Raw genomic sequence first — 17,544 nt, 5'->3', positions numbered from 1 at the left:
TCTTAACATTTTGCCATAGCTCGCTTCGTTTCTGAGATATATGCAGATTTATCTCAAGGGAAGGGGCCTGACGGACATATTTCGAGATATTTCTTCTTCTTGTTGTTCTTCTTCTGCACAGCTAAGCTGGAAGTGGCATTTGCAGCTCGCAATAGTGCAGAGTTATCTCAAAGAAAGGGGCCACGGTGTTTCTGTATCTCTATTATGTTGGTGCGGCTTCGGAACTTTTAAATATCTTGATATATCTCGAGAACTACGCATCTGATCAAATAATATCATAGAACATAAAAAGTAGGAAACTTAATTCTCTACAAATAAGGTCTCTTAACATTTTGCCATAGCTCGCTTCGTTACCGAGATATTTGCAGATTTATCTCAAGGGAAGGGGCCTGACGGACATATTTCGAGATATTTCTTCTTCTTGTTGTTCTTCTTCTGCACAGCTAAGCTGGAAGTGGCATTTGCAACTCGCAATAGTGCAGAGTTATCTCAAAGAAAGGGGCCACGGTGTTTCTGTATCTCTATTATGTTGGTGCGGCTTCGGAGCTTTTAAATATCTTGATATATCTCGAGAACTACGCATCTGATCAAATAATATCATAGAACATAAAAAGTAGGAAACTTAATTCTCTACAAATAAGGTCTCTTAACATTTTGCCATAGCTCGCTTCGTTTCCGAGATATGTGCAGATTCATCTCAAGGGAAGGGTCCTGACGGACATATTTCGAGATGTTTCTTCTTCTTGTTGTTCTTCTTCTGCACAGCTAAACTGGAAGTGGCATTTCCAGCTCGCAATAGTGCAGAGTTATCCCCAAGAAAGGGGCCACGGTGTTTCTGTATCTCTATTATGTTGGTGCGGCTTCGGAACTTTTAAATATCTCGATATATCTCGAAAACTACGCTTCTGATCAAAAAATATTATACAACATAAATTGTAGGAAACATAATTCTCTACAAAAAAGGTCTCTTAACATTTTGCCATAGCTCGCTTCGTTTCCGAGATATTTGCAGATATATCTCAAGGGAAGGGGCCTGACGGACATATTTCGAGATATTTCTTCTTCCTGTTGTTCTTCTTCTGCACAGCTAAACTGGAAGTGGCATTTCCAGCTCGCAATAGCGCAGAGTTATCTCAAAGAAAGGGGCCACGGTGTTTCTGTATCTCTATTATGTTATTGCGGCTTCGGAACTTTTAAATATCTTGATATATCTCGAGAACTACGCATCTGATCAAAAAATATCATAGAACATAAATAGCAGGAAACTTAATTCTCTACAAAAAAGGTCTCTTAACATTTTGCCATAGCTCGCTTTGTTTCCGAGATATTTGCAGATTTATCTCGAGGGAAGGGTCCTGACGGACATATTTCGAGATATTTCTTCTTCTTGTTGTTCTTCTTCTGCACAGCTAAACTGGAAGTGGCATTTCCAGCTCGAAATAGTGCAGAGTTATCTGAAAGAAAGGGGCCACGGTGTTGCTGTATCTCTATTATGTTGGTGCGGCTTCGGAACTTTTAAATATCTTGATATATCTCGAGAACTACGCATCTGATCAAAAAATATCATAGAACATAAAAAGTAGGAAACTTAATTCTCTACAAAAAAGGTCTCTTAACATTTTGCCATAGCTCGCTTCGTTTCCGAGATATTTGCAGATTTATCTCGAGGGAAGGGTCCTGACGGACATATTTCGAGATATTTCTTCTTCTTGTTGTTCTTCTTCTGCACAGCTAAACTGGAAGTGGCATTTCCAGCTCGAAATAGTGCAGAGTTATCTGAAAGAAAGGGGCCACGGTGTTGCTGTATCTCTATTATGTTGGTGCGGCTTCGGAACTTTTAAATATCTTGATATATCTCGAGAACTACGCATCTGATCAAAAAATATCATAGAACATGAAAAGTAGGAAACTTAATTCTCTACAAAAAAGATATCTTAACATTTTGCCATAGCTCGCTTCGTTTCCGAGATATTTGCAGATTTATCTCACGGGAAGGGGCTTGACGGACATATTTCGAGATATTTCTTCTTCTTGTTGTTCTTCTTCTGCACAGCTAAGCTGGAAGTGGCATTTGCAGGTCGCAATAGTGCAGAGTTACCTCAAAGAAAGGGGCCACGGTGTTTCTGTATCTCTATTATGTTGGTGCCGCTTCGGAACTTTTAAATATCTGGATATATCTCGAGAACTACGCATCTGATCAAAAAATATCATAGAACATAAAAAGTAGGAAACTTAATTGTCTACAAAAAAGGTCTCTTAACATTTTGCCATAGGTCGCTTCGTTTCCGAGATATTTGCAGATTTATCTCAAGGGAAGGGGCCTGACGGACATATTTCGAGATATTTCTTCTTCTTGTTGTTCTTCTTCTGCACAGCTAAACTGGAAGTGGCATTTGCAGCTCGCAGTAGTGCAGAGTTATCTCAAAGAAAGGGGCCACAGTGTTTCTGTATCTCTATTATGTTGGTGCGGATGCGGAACTTTTAAATATCTCGATATATCTCGAGAACTACGCATCTGATCAAAAAATATCATAGAACATAAATAGTAGGAAACTTAATTCTCTACAAAAAAGGTCTCTTAACATTTTGCCATAGCTCGCTTCGTTTCCGAGATATTTGCAGATTTATCTCGAGGGAAGGGGCCTGACGGACATATTTCGAGATATTTCTTCTTCTTGTTGTTCTTCTTCTGCACAGCTAAGCTGGAGGTGGCATTTGCGGCTCGCACTAGTGCAGAGTTATCTCAAAGAAAGGGGCCACGGTGATTCTGTATCTCTATTATGTTGGTGCGGCTTCGGAACTTTTAAATATCTGGATATATCTCGAGAACTACGCATCTGATCAAAAAATATCATAGAACATAAAAAGTAGGAAACTTAATTGTCTACAAAAAAGGTCTCTTAACATTTTGCCATAGGTCGCTTCGTTTCCGAGATATTTGCAGATTTATCTCAAGGGAAGGGGCCTGACGGACATATTTCGAGATATTTCTTCTTCTTGTTCTTCTGCTTCTGCACAGCTAAGCTGGAAGTGGCATTTGCAGGTCGCAATAGTGCAGAGTTATCTCAAAGAAACGGGGGCCACTGTGTTTCAGTATCTCTATTATGTTGGTGCGGCTTCGGATCTTTTAAATATCTCGATATATCTCGAGAACTACGCATCTGATCAAAAAATATCATACAACATAAAAAGTAGGAAACTTAATTCTCTACAAAAAAGATATCTTAACATTTTGCCATAGCTCGCTTCGTTTCCGAGATATTTGCAGATTTATCTCAAGGGAAGCGGACTGACGGACATATTTCGAGATATTTCTTCTTCTTGTTGTTCTTCTTCTCCACAGCTAAGCTGGAAGTGGCATTTGCAGCTCGCAATAGTGCAGAGTTATATCAAAGAAAGGGGCCACGGTGTTTCTGTATCTCTATTATGTTGGTGCGGCTTCGGAACTTTTAAATATCTCGATATATCTCGAAAACTACGCTTCTGATCAAAAAATATCAATGAACATAACATGTAGGAAACATAATTCTCTACAAAAAAGGTCTCTTAACATTTTACTATAGCTCGCTTCGTTTCCGAGATATTTGCAGATATATCTCAAGGGAAGGGGCCTGACGGACATATTTCGAGATATTTCTGCTTCTTGTTGTTCTTCTTCTGCACAGCTAAACTGGAAGTGGCATTTCCAGCTCGCAATAGTGCAGAGTTATCTGAAAGAAAGGGGCCACGGTGTTTCTGTATCTCTATTATGTTGGTGCGGCTTCGGAACTTTTAAATATCTTGATATATCTCGAGAACTACGCATCTGATCAAAAAATATCATAGAACATAAATTGTAGGAAACATAATTCTCTACAAAGAAGGTCTCTTAACATTTTGCCATAGCTCGTTTCGTTTCCGAGATATTTGCAGATATATCTCAAGGGAAGGGGCCTGACGGACATATTTCGAGATATTTCTTCTTCTTGTTGTTCTTCCTCTGCACAGCTAAGCTGAAAGTGGCATTTGCAGCTCGCAATAGTGCAGAGTTATATCAAAGAAAGGGGCCACGTTGTTTCTGTATCTCTATTATGTTATTGCGGCTTCGGAACTTTTAAATATCTTGATATATCTCGAGAACTACGCATCTGATCAAAAAATATCATAGAACATAAATAGCAGGAAACTTAATTCTCTACAAAAAAGGTCTCTTAACATTTTGCCATAGCTCGCTTCGTTTCCGAGATATTTGCAGATTTATCTCAAGGGAAGGGGCCTGACGGACATATTTCGAGATATTTCTTCTTCTTGTTGTTCTTCTTCTGCACAGCTAAGCTGGAAGTGGCATTTGCGGCTCGAAATAGTGCAGAGTTATCTGAAAGAAAGGGGCCACGGTGTTGCTGTATCTCTATTATGTTGGTGCGGCTTCGGAACTTTTAAATATCTTGATATATCTCGAGAACTACGCATCTGATCAAAAAATATCATACTACATAAAAAGTAGGAAACTTAATTCTCTACAAAAAAGGTCTCTTTACATTTTCCCATAGCTCGCTTCGTTTCCGAGATATTTGCAGATTTATCTCAAGGGAAGGGGCCTGACGGACATATTTCGAGATATTTCTTCTTCTTGTTGTTCTTCTTCTGCACAGCTAAGCTGGAAGTGGCATTTGCAGCGCGCAATAGTGCAGAGTTATCTCAAAGAAAGGGGCCACGGTGTTTCTGTATCTCTATTATATTGGTGCGGCTTCGGAACTTTTAAATATCTTGATATATCTCGAGAACTACGCATCTGATCAAAAAATATCATAGAACATAAAAAGTAGGAAACTTAATTGTCTACAAAAAAGGTCTCTTAACATTTTGCCATAGGTCGCTTCGTTTCCGAGATATTTGCAGATTTATCTCAAGGGAAGGGGCCTGACGGACATATTTCGAGATATTTCTTCTTCTTGTTGTTCTTCTTCTGCACAGCTAAACTGGAAGTGGCATTTGCAGCTCGCAGTAGTGCAGAGTTATCTCAAAGAAAGGGGCCACAGTGTTTCTGTATCTCTATTATGTTGGTGCAGCTTCGGAACTTTTAAATATCTCGATATATCTCGAGAACTACGCATCTGATCAAAAAATATCATAGAACATAAATAGTAGGAAACTTAATTCTCTACAAAAAAGGTCTCTTAACATTTTGCCATAGCTCGCTTCGTTTCCGAGATATTTGCAGATTTATCTCGAGGGAAGGGGCCTGACGGACATATTTCGAGATATTTCTTCTTCTTGTTGTTCTTCTTCTGCACAGCTAAGCTGGAAGTGGCATTTGCGGCTCGCACTAGTGCAGAGTTATCTCAAAGAAAGGGGCCACGGTAATTCTGTATCTCTATTATGTTGGTGCGGCTTCGGAACTTTTAAATATCTGGATATATCTCGAGAACTACGCATCTGATCAAAAAATATCATAGAACATAAAAAGTAGGAAACTTAATTGTCTACAAAAAAGGTCTCTTAACATTTTGCCATACGTCGCTTCGTTTCCGAGATATTTGCAGATTTATCTCAAGGGAAGGGGCCTGACGGACATATTTCGAGATATTTCTTCTTCTTGTTCTTCTGCTTCTGCACAGCTAAGCTGGAAGTGGCATTTGCAGCTCGCAATAGTGCAGAGTTATCTCAAAGAAAGGGGCCACGGTGTTTCTGTATCTCTATTATGTTGGTGCGGCTTCGGAACTTTTAAATATCTTGATATATCTCGAGAACTACGCATCTGAACAAAAAATATCATAGAACATAAAAAGTGGGAAACTTAATTCTCTACAAAAAAGGTCTCTTAACATTTTGCCATAGCTCGCTTCGTTTCCGAGATATGTGCAGATTCATCTCAAGGGAAGGGTCCTGACGGACATATTTCGAGATGTTTCTTCTTCTTGTTGTTCTTCTTCTGCACAGCTAAACTGGAAGTGGCATTTCCAGCTCGCAATAGTGCAGAGTTATCCCCAAGAAAGGGGCCACGGTGTTTCTGTATCTCTATTATGTTGGTGCGGCTTCGGAACTTTTAAATATCTCGATATATCTCGAAAACTACGCTTCTGATCAAAAAATATTATACAACATAAATTGTAGGAAACATAATTCTCTACAAAAAAGGTCTCTTAACATTTTGCCATAGCTCGCTTCGTTTCCGAGATATTTGCAGATATATCTCAAGGGAAGGGGCCTGACGGACATATTTCGAGATATTTCTTCTTCCTGTTGTTCTTCTTCTGCACAGCTAAACTGGAAGTGGCATTTCCAGCTCGCAATAGCGCAGAGTTATCTCAAAGAAAGGGGCCACGGTGTTTCTGTATCTCTATTATGTTATTGCGGCTTCGGAACTTTTAAATATCTTGATATATCTCGAGAACTACGCATCTGATCAAAAAATATCATAGAACATAAATAGCAGGAAACTTAATTCTCTACAAAAAAGGTCTCTTAACATTTTGCCATAGCTCGCTTTGTTTCCGAGATATTTGCAGATTTATCTCGAGGGAAGGGTCCTGACGGACATATTTCGAGATATTTCTTCTTCTTGTTGTTCTTCTTCTGCACAGCTAAACTGGAAGTGGCATTTCCAGCTCGAAATAGTGCAGAGTTATCTGAAAGAAAGGGGCCACGGTGTTGCTGTATCTCTATTATGTTGGTGCGGCTTCGGAACTTTTAAATATCTTGATATATCTCGAGAACTACGCATCTGATCAAAAAATATCATCGAACATAAAAAGTAGGAAACTTAATTTCTCTACAAAAAAGGTCTCTTAACGTTTTGCAATAGCTCGCTTCGTTTCCGAGATATTTGCAGATTTATCTCAAGGGAAGGGTCCTGACGGACATATTTCGAGATATTTCTTCTTCTTGTTGTTCTTCTTCTGCACAGCTAAACTGGAAGTGGCATTTCCAGCTCGCAATAGTGCAGAGTTATCCCAAAGAAAGGGGCCACGATGTTTCTGTATCTCTATTATGTTGGTGCGGCTTCGGAACTTTTAAATATCTCGATATATCTCGAAAACTACGCTTCTGATCAAAAAATATCATAGAACATAAATTGTAGGAAACATAATTCTCTACAAAAAAGGTCTCTTAACATTTTGCCATAGCTCGCTTCGTTTCCGAGATATTTGCAGATTTATCTCAAGGGAAGGGGCCTGACGGACATATTTCGAGATATTTCTTCTTCTTGTTGTTCTTCTTCTGCACAGCTAAGCTGGAAGTGGCATTTGCAGCGCGCAATAGTGCAGAGTTATCTCAAAGAAAGGGGCCACGGTGTTTCTGTATCTCTATTATGTTGGTGCGGCTTCGGAACTTTTAAATATCTTGATATATCTCGAGAACTACGCATCTGATCAAAAAATATCATAGAACATAAAAAGTAGGAAACTTAATTCTCTACAAAAAAGGTCTCTTAACATTTTGCCATAGCTCGCTTCGTTTCCGAGATATTTGCATATTTATCTCAAGGGAAGGGGCCTGACGGACATATTTCGAGATATTTCTTCTTCTTGTTGTTCTTCTTCTGCACAGCTAAGCTGGAAGTGGCATTTGCGGCTCGCACTAGTGCAGAGTTATCTCAAAGAAAGGGGCCACGGTGTTTCTGTATCTCTGTTATGTTGGTGCGGCTTCGGAACTTTTAAATATCTTGATATATCTCGAGAACTACGCATCTGATCAAAAAATATCATACTACATAAAAAGTAGGAAACTTAATTCTCTACAAAAAAGGTCTCTTTACATTTTCCCATAGCTCGCTTCGTTTCCGAGATATTTGCAGATTTATCTCAAGGGAAGGGGCCTGACGGACATATTTCGAGATATTTCTTCTTCTTGTTGTTCTTCTTCTGCACAGCTAAGCTGGAAGTGGCATTTGCAGCGCGCAATAGTGCAGAGTTATCTCAAAGAAAGGGGCCACGGTGTTTCTGTATCTCTATTATATTGGTGCGGCTTCGGAACTTTTAAATATCTTGATATATCTCGAGAACTACGCATCTGATCAAAAAATATCATAGACCATAAAAAGTAGGAAACTTAATTCTCTACAAAAAAGGTCTCTTAACATTTTGCCATAGCTCGCTTCGTTTCCGAGATATTTGCAGATTCATCTCAAGGGAAGGGGTCTGACGGACATATTTCGAGATATTTCTTCTTCTTGTTGTTCTTCTTCTGCACAGCTAAGCTGGAAGTGGCATTTGCGGCTCGCACTAGTGCAGAGTTATCTCAAAGAAAGGGGCCACGGTGTTTCTGTATCTCTATTATGTTGGTGCGGCTTCGGAACTTTTAAATATCTTGATATATCTCGAGAACTACGCGTCTGATCAAAAAATATCATAGAACATAAAAAGTAGGAAACATAATTCTCTACAAAAATGGTCTCTTAACATTTTGCCATAGCTCGCTTCGTTTCCGAGATATTTGCAGATATATCTCAAGGGAAGGGGCCTGACGGACATATTTCGAGATATTTCTTCTTCTTGTTGTTCTTCTTCTGCACAGCTAAGCTGGAAGTGGCATTTGCGGCTCGCACTGGTGCACAGTTATCTCAAAGAAAGGGGCCACGGTGTTTCTGTATCTCTATTATGTTGGTGCGTCTTCGGAACTTTTAAATATCTCGATATATCTCGAAAACTACGCTTCTGATCAAAAAATATTATAGAACATAAATTGTAGGAAACATAATTCTCTACAAAAAACGTCTCTTAACATTTTGCCATAGCTCGCTTCGTTTCCGAGATATTTGCAGATTCAGCTCAAAGGAACTGGCCTGACGGACATATTTCGAGATATTTCTTCTTCTTGTTGTTCTTCCTCTGCACAGCTAAGCTGAAAGTGGCATTTGCAGCTCGCAATAGTGCAGAGTTATCTCAAAGAAAGGGGCCACGGTGTTTCTGTATCTCTATTATGTTGGTGCGGCTTCGGAACTTTTAAATATCTTGATATATCTCGAGAACTACGCATCTGATCAAAAAATATCCTAGAACATAAAAAGTAGGAAACTTAATTCTCTACAAAAAAGGTCTCTTAACATTTTGCCATAGCTCGCTTCGTTTCCGAGATATTTGCATATTTATCTCAAGGGAAGGGGCCTGACGGACATATTTCGAGATATTTCTTCTTCTTGTTGTTCTTCTTCTGCACAGCTAAGCTGGAAGTGGCATTTGCGGCTCGCACTAGTGCAGAGTTATCTCAAAGAAAGGGGCCACGGTGTTTCTGTATCTCTGTTATGTTGGTGCGGCTTCGGAACTTTTAAATATCTTGATATATCTCGAGAACTACGCATCTGATCAAAAAATATCATACTACATAAAAAGTAGGAAACTTAATTCTCTACAAAAAAGGTCTCTTTACATTTTCCCATAGCTCGCTTCGTTTCCGAGATATTTGCAGATTTATCTCAAGGGAAGGGGCCTGACGGACATATTTCGAGATATTTCTTCTTCTTGTTGTTCTTCTTCTGCACAGCTAAGCTGGAAGTGGCATTTGCAGCGCGCAATAGTGCAGAGTTATCTCAAAGAAAGGGGCCACGGTGTTTCTGTATCTCTATTATATTGGTGCGGCTTCGGAACTTTTAAATATCTTGATATATCTCGAGAACTACGCATCTGATCAAAAAATATCATAGACCATAAAAAGTAGGAAACTTAATTCTCTACAAAAAAGGTCTCTTAACATTTTGCCATAGCTCGCTTCGTTTCCGAGATATTTGCAGATTCATCTCAAGGGAAGGGGTCTGACGGACATATTTCGAGATATTTCTTCTTCTTGTTGTTCTTCTTCTGCACAGCTAAGCTCGAAGTGGCATTTGCAGCTCGCAATAGTGCAGAGTTATCTCAAAGAAAGAGGCCACGGTGTTTCTGTACCTCTATTATGTTGGTGCAGCTTCGGAACTTTTAAATATCTTGATATATCTCGAGAACTACGCATCTGATCAAAAAATATCATCGAACATAAAAAGTAGGAAACTTAATTCTCTACAAAAAAGGTCTCTTAACGTTTTGCAATAGCTCGCTTCGTTTCCGAGATATTTGCAGATTTATCTCAAGGGAAGGGTCCTGACGGACATATTTCGAGATATTTCTTCTTCTTGTTGTTCTTCTTCTGCACAGCTAAACTGTAAGTGGCATTTCCAGCTCGCAATAGTGCAGAGTTATCCCAAAGAAAGGGGCCACGATGTTTCTGTATCTCTATTATGTTGGTGCGGCTTCGGAACTTTTAAATATCTCGATATATCTCGAAAACTACGCTTCTGATCAAAAAATATCATAGAACATAAATTGTAGGAAACATAATTCTCTACAAAAAAGGTCTCTTAACATTTTGCCATAGCTCGCTTCGTTTCCGAGATATTTGCAGATTTATCTCAAGGGAAGGGGCCTGACGGACATATTTCGAGATATTTCTTCTTCTTGTTGTTCTTCTTCTGCACAGCTAAGCTGGAAGTGGCATTTGCAGCGCGCAATAGTGCAGAGTTATCTCAAAGAAAGGGGCCACGGTGTTTCTGTATCTCTATTATGTTGGTGCGGCTTCGGAACTTTTAAATATCTTGATATATCTCGAGAACTACGCATCTGATCAAAAAATATCATACTACATAAAAAGTAGGAAACTTAATTCTCTACAAGAAAGGTCTCTAAACATCTTGCCATAGCTCGCTTCGTTTCCGAGATATTTGCAGATTTATCTCAAGGGAAGGGGCCTGACGGACATATTTCGAGATATTTCTTCTTCTTGTTGTCCTTCTTCTGCACAGCTAAGCTGGAAGTGGCATTTGCGGCTCGCACTAGTGCAGAGTTATCTCAAAGGAAGGGGCCACGGTGTTTCTGTATCTCTATTATGTTGGTGCGGCTTCGGAACTTTTAAATATCTTGATATATCTCGAGAACTACGCGTCTGATCAAAAAATATCATAGAACATAAAAAGTAGGAAACATAATTCTCTACAAAAATGGTCTCTTAACATTTTGCCATAGCTCGCTTCGTGTCCGAGATATTTGCAGATATATCTCAAGGGAAGGGGCCTGACGGACATATTTCGAGATATTTCTTCTTCTTGTTGTTCTTCTTCTGCACAGCTAAGCTGGAAGTGGCATTTGCGGCTCGCACTGGTGCACAGTTATCTCAAAGAAAGGGGCCACGGTGTTTCTGTATCTCTATTATGTTGGTGCGTCTTCGGAACTTTTAAATATCTCGATATATCTCGAAAACTACGCTTCTGATCAAAAAATATTATAGAACATAAATTGTAGGAAACATAATTCTCTACAAAAAACGTCTCTTAACATTTTGCCATAGCTCGCTTCGTTTCCGAGATATTTGCAGATTCAGCTCAAAGGAACTGGCCTGACGGACATATTTCGAGATATTTCTTCTTCTTGTTGTTCTTCCTCTGCACAGCTAAGCTGAAAGTGGCATTTGCAGCTCGCAATAGTGCAGAGTTATCTCAAAGAAAGGGGCCACGGTGTTTCTGTATCTCTATTATGTTGGTGCGGCTTCGGAACTTTTAAATATCTTGATATATCTCGAGAACTACGCATCTGATCAAAAAATATCATAGAACATAAAAAGTAGGAAACTTAATTCTCTACAAAAAAGGTCTCTTAACATTTTGCCATAGCTCGCTTCGTTTCCGAGATATTTGCATATTTATCTCAAGGGAAGGGGCCTGACGGACATATTTCGAGATATTTCTTCTTCTTGTTGTTCTTCTTCTGCACAGCTAAGCTGGAAGTGGCATTTGCGGCTCGCACTAGTGCAGAGTTATCTCAAAGAAAGGGGCCACGGTGTTTCTGTATCTCTGTTATGTTGGAGCGGCTTCGGAACTTTTAAATATCTTGATATATCTCGAGAACTACGCATCTGATCAAAAAATATCATACTACATAAAAAGTAGGAAACTTAATTCTCTACAAAAAAGGTCTCTTTACATTTTCCCATAGCTCGCTTCGTTTCCGAGATATTTGCAGATTTATCTCAAGGGAAGGGGCCTGACGGACATATTTCGAGATATTTCTTCTTCTTGTTGTTCTTCTTCTGCATAGCTAAGCTGGAAGTGGCATTTGCAGCGCGCAATAGTGCAGAGTTATCTCAAAGAAAGGGGCCACGGTGTTTCTGTATCTCTATTATATTGGTGCGGCTTCGGAACTTTTAAATATCTTGATATATCTCGAGAACTACGCATCTGATCAAAAAATATCATAGACCATAAAAAGTAGGAAACTTAATTCTCTACAAAAAAGGTCTCTTAACATTTTGCCATAGCTCGCTTCGTTTCCGAGATATTTGCAGATTCATCTCAAGGGAAGGGGTCTGACGGACATATTTCGAGATATTTCTTCTTCTTGTTGTTCTTCTTCTGCACAGCTAAGCTCGAAGTGGCATTTGCAGCTCGCAATAGTGCAGAGTTATCTCAAAGAAAGAGGCCACGGTGTTTCTGTACCTCTATTATGTTGGTGCAGCTTCGGAACTTTTAAATATCTTGATATATCTCGAGAACTACGCATCTGATCAAAAAATATCATTGAACATAAAAAGTAGGAAACTTAATTCTCTACAAAAAAGGTCTCTTAACGTTTTAGAATAGCTCGCTTCGTTTCCGAGATATTTGCAGATTTATCTCAAGGGAAGGGTCCTGACGGACATATTTCGAGATATTTCTTCTTCTTGTTGTTCTTCTTCTGCACAGCTAAACTGGAAGTGGCATTTCCAGCTCGCAATAGTGCAGAGTTATCCCAAAGAAAGGGGCCACGATGTTTCTGTATCTCTATTATGTTGGTGCGGCTTCGGAACTTTTAAATATCTCGATATATCTCGAAAACTACGCTTCTGATCAAAAAATATCATAGAACATAAATTGTAGGAAACATAATTCTCTACAAAAAAGGTCTCTTAACATTTTGCCATAGCTCGCTTCGTTTCCGAGATATTTGCAGATTTATCTCAAGGGAAGGGGCCTGACGGACATATTTCGAGATATTTCTTCTTCTTGTTGTTCTTCTTCTGCACAGCTAAGCTGGAAGTGGCATTTGCAGCGCGCAATAGTGCAGAGTTATCTCAAAGAAAGGGGCCACGGTGTTTCTGTATCTCTATTATGTTGGTGCGGCTTCGGAACTTTTAAATATCTTGATATATCTCGAGAACTACGCATCTGATCAAAAAATATCATACTACATAAAAAGTAGGAAACTTAATTCTCTACAAGAAAGGTCTCTAAACATTTTGCCATAGCTCGCTTCGTTTCCGAGATATTTGCAGATTTATCTCAAGGGAAGGGGTCTGACGGACATATTTCGAGATATTTCTTCTTCTTGTTGTCCTTCTTCTGCACAGCTAAGCTGGAAGTGGCATTTGCGGCTCGCACTAGTGCAGAGTTATCTCAAAGGAAGGGGCCACGGTGTTTCTGTATCTCTATTATGTTGGTGCGGCTTCGGAACTTTTAAATATCTTGATATATCTCGAGAACTACGCGTCTGATCAAAAAATATCATAGAACATAAAAAGTAGGAAACATAATTCTCTACAAAAATGGTCTCTTAACATTTTGCCATAGCTCGCTTGGTGTCCGAGATATTTGCAGATATATCTCAAGGGAAGGGGCCTGACGGACATATTTCGAGATATTTCTTCTTCTTGTTGTTCTTCTTCTGCACAGCTAAGCTGGAAGTGGCATTTGCGGCTCGCACTGGTGCACAGTTATCTCAAAGAAAGGGGCCACGGTGTTTCTGTATCTCTATTATGTTGGTGCGTCTTCGGAACTTTTAAATATCTCGATATATCTCGAAAACTACGCTTCTGATCAAAAAATATTATAGAACATAAAAAGTAGGAAACTTAATTCTCTACAAAAAAGGTCTCTTAACATTTTGCCATAGCTCGCTTCGTTTCCGAGATATTTGCATATTTATCTCAAGGGAAGGGGCCTGACGGACATATTTCGAGATATTTCTTCTTCTTGTTGTTCTTCTTCTGCATAGCTAAGCTGGAAGTGGCATTTGCAGCGCGCAATAGTGCAGAGTTATCTCAAAGAAAGGGGCCACGGTGTTTCTGTATCTCTATTATATTGGTGCGGCTTCGGAACTTTTAAATATCTTGATATATCTCGAGAACTACGCATCTGATCAAAAAATATCATAGACCATAAAAAGTAGGAAACTTAATTCTCTACAAAAAAGGTCTCTTAACATTTTGCCATAGCTCGCTTCGTTTCCGAGATATTTGCAGATTCATCTCAAGGGAAGGGGTCTGACGGACATATTTCGAGATATTTCTTCTTCTTGTTGTTCTTCTTCTGCACAGCTAAGCTCGAAGTGGCATTTGCAGCTCGCAATAGTGCAGAGTTATCTCAAAGAAAGAGGCCACGGTGTTTCTGTACCACTATTATGTTGGTGCAGCTTCGGAACTTTTAAATATCTTGATATATCTCGAGAACTACGCATCTGATCAAAAAATATCATTGAACATAAAAAGTAGGAAACTTAATTCTCTACAAAAAAGGTCTCTTAACGTTTTGCAATAGCTCGCTTCGTTTCCGAGATATTTGCAGATTTATCTCAAGGGAAGGGTCCTGACGGACATATTTCGAGATATTTCTTCTTCTTGTTGTTCTTCTTCTCCACAGCTAAACTGGAAGTGGCATTTCCAGCTCGCAATAGTGCAGAGTTATCCCAAAGAAAGGGGCCACGATGTTTCTGTATCTCTATTATGTTGGTGCGGCTTCGGAACTTTTAAATATCTCGATATATCTCGATAACTACGCTTCTGATCAAAAAATATCATAGAACATAAATTGTAGGAAACATAATTCTCTACAAAAAAGGTCTCTTAACATTTTGCCATAGCTCGCTTCGTTTCCGAGATATTTGCAGATTTATCTCAAGGGAAGGGGCCTGACGGACATATTTCGAGATATTTCTTCTTCTTGTTGTTCTTCTTCTGCACAGCTAAGCTGGAAGTGGCATTTGCAGCGCGCAATAGTGCAGAGTTATCTCAAAGAAAGGGGCCACGGTGTTTCTGTATCTCTATTATGTTGGTGCGGCTTCGGAACTTTTAAATATCTTGATATATCTCGAGAACTACGCATCTGATCAAAAAATATCATACTACATAAAAAGTAGGAAACTTAATTCTCTACAAGAAAGGTCTCTAAACATTTTGCCATAGCTCGCTTCGTTTCCGAGATATTTGCATATTTATCTCAAGGGAAGGGGCCTGACGGACATATTTCGAGATATTTCTTCTTCTTGTTGTTCTTCTTCTGCACAGCTAAGCTCGAAGTGGCATTTGCAGCTCGCAATAGTGCAGAGTTATCTCAAAGAAAGAGGCCACGGTGTTTCTGTACCTCTATTATGTTGGTGCGGCTTCGGAACTTTTAAATATCTCGATATATCTCGAAAACTACGCTTCTGATCAAAAAATATCATAGAACATAAATTGTAGGAAACATAATTCTCTACAAAAAAGGTCTCTTAACATTTTGCCATAGCTCGCTTCGTTTCCGAGATATTTGCAGATTTATCTCAAGGGAAGGGGCCTGACGGACATATTTCGAGATATTTCTTCTTCTTGTTGTTCTTCTTCTGCACAGCTAAGCTGGAAGTGGCATTTGCAGCGCGCAATAGTGCAGAGTTATCTCAAAGAAAGGGGCCACGGTGTTTCTGTATCTCTATTATGTTGGTGCGGCTTCGGAACTTTTAAATATCTTGATATATCTCGAGAACTACGCATCTGATCAAAAAATATCATACTACATAAAAAGTAGGAAACTTAATTCTCTACAAGAAAGGTCTCTAAAGATTTTGCCATAGCTCGCTTCGTTTCCGAGATATTTGCAGATTTATCTCAAGGGAAGGGGCCTGACGGACATATTTCGAGATATTTCTTCTTCTTGTTGTTCTTCTTCTGCACAGCTAAGCTGGAAGTGGCATTTGCAGCGCGCAATAGTGCAGAGTTATCTCAAAGAAAGGGGCCACGGTGTTTCTGTATCTCTATTATGTTGGTGCGGCTTCGGAACTTTTAAATATCTTGATATATCTCGAGAACTACGCATCTGATCAAAAAATATCATACTACATAAAAAGTAGGAAACTTAATTCTCTACAAGAAAGGTCTCTAAACATTTTGCCATAGCTCGCTTCGTTTCCGAGATATTTGCAGATTCAGCTCAAAGGAACTGGCCTGACGGACATATTTCGAGATATTTCTTCTTCTTGTTGTTCTTCCTCTGCACAGCTAAGCTGAAAGTGGCATTTGCAGCTCGCAATAGTGCAGAGTTATCTCAAAGAAAGGGGCCACGGTGTTTCTGTATCTCTATTATGTTGGTGCGGCTTCGGAACTTTTAAATATCTTGATATATCTCGAGAACTACGCATCTGATCAAAAAATATCATAGAACATAAAAAGTAGGAAACTTAATTCTCTACAAAAAAGGTCTCTTAACATTTTGCCATAGCTCGCTTCGTTTCCGAGATATTTGCATATTTATCTCAAGGGAAGGGGCCTGACGGACATATTTCGAGATATTTCTTCTTCTTGTTGTTCTTCTTCTGCACAAGCTAAGCTGGAAGTGGCATTTGCGGCTCGCACTAGTGCAGAGTTATCTCAAAGAAAGGGGCCACGGTGTTTCTGTATCTCTATTATGTTGGTGCGGCTTCGGAACTTTTAAATATCTCGATATATCTCGAAAACTACGCTTCTGATCAAAAAATATCATAGAACGTAAATTGTAGGAAATATTATTCTCTACAAAAAAGGTCTCTTAACGTTTTGCCATAGCTCGCTTCGTTTCCGAGATATTTGCAGATTCATCTCAAGGGAAGGGGTCTGACGGACATATTTCGAGATATTTCTTCTTCTTGTTGTTCTTCTTCTGCACAGCTAAGCTGGAAGTGGCATTTGCAGCTCGCAATAGTGCAGAGTTATCCCAAAGAAAGGGGCCACGGTGTTTCTGTATCTCTATTATGTTGGTGCGGCTTCGGAACTTTTAAATATCTCGATATATCTCGAAAACTACGCTTCTGATCAAAAAATATCGTAGAACATAAATTGTAGCAAACATAATTCTCTACAAAAAAGGTCTCTTAACATTTTGCCATAGCTCGCTTCGTTTCCGAGATATTTGCAGATTTATCTCAAGGGAAGGGGCCTGACGGACATATTTCGAGATATTTCTTCTTCTTGTTGTTCTTCTTCTGCACAGCTAAGCTGGAAGTGGCATTTGCAGCGCGCAATAGTGCAGAGTTATCTCAAAGAAAGGGGCCACGGTGTTTCTGTATCTCTATTATGTTGGTGCGGCTTCGGAACTTTTAAATATCTTGATATATCTCGAGAACTACGCATCTGATCAAAAAATATCATACTACATAAAAAGTAGGAAACTTAATTCTCTACAAAAAAGGTCTCTTTACATTTTCCCATAGCTCGCTTCGTTTCCGAGATATTTGCAGATTCATCTCAAGGGAAGGGGTCTGACGGACATATTTCGAGATATTTCTTCTTCTTGTTGTTCTTCTTCTGCACAGCTAAGCTCGAAGTGGCATTTGCAGCTCGCAA

The sequence above is a fragment of the Osmia lignaria genome, unplaced genomic scaffold, assembly GCF_051020975.1.
Source record: "Osmia lignaria lignaria isolate PbOS001 unplaced genomic scaffold, iyOsmLign1 scaffold0007, whole genome shotgun sequence".
Classification (NCBI taxonomy): Eukaryota; Metazoa; Arthropoda; class Insecta; order Hymenoptera; family Megachilidae; genus Osmia; species Osmia lignaria.
This window is presented reverse-complemented; position numbering follows the sequence as displayed.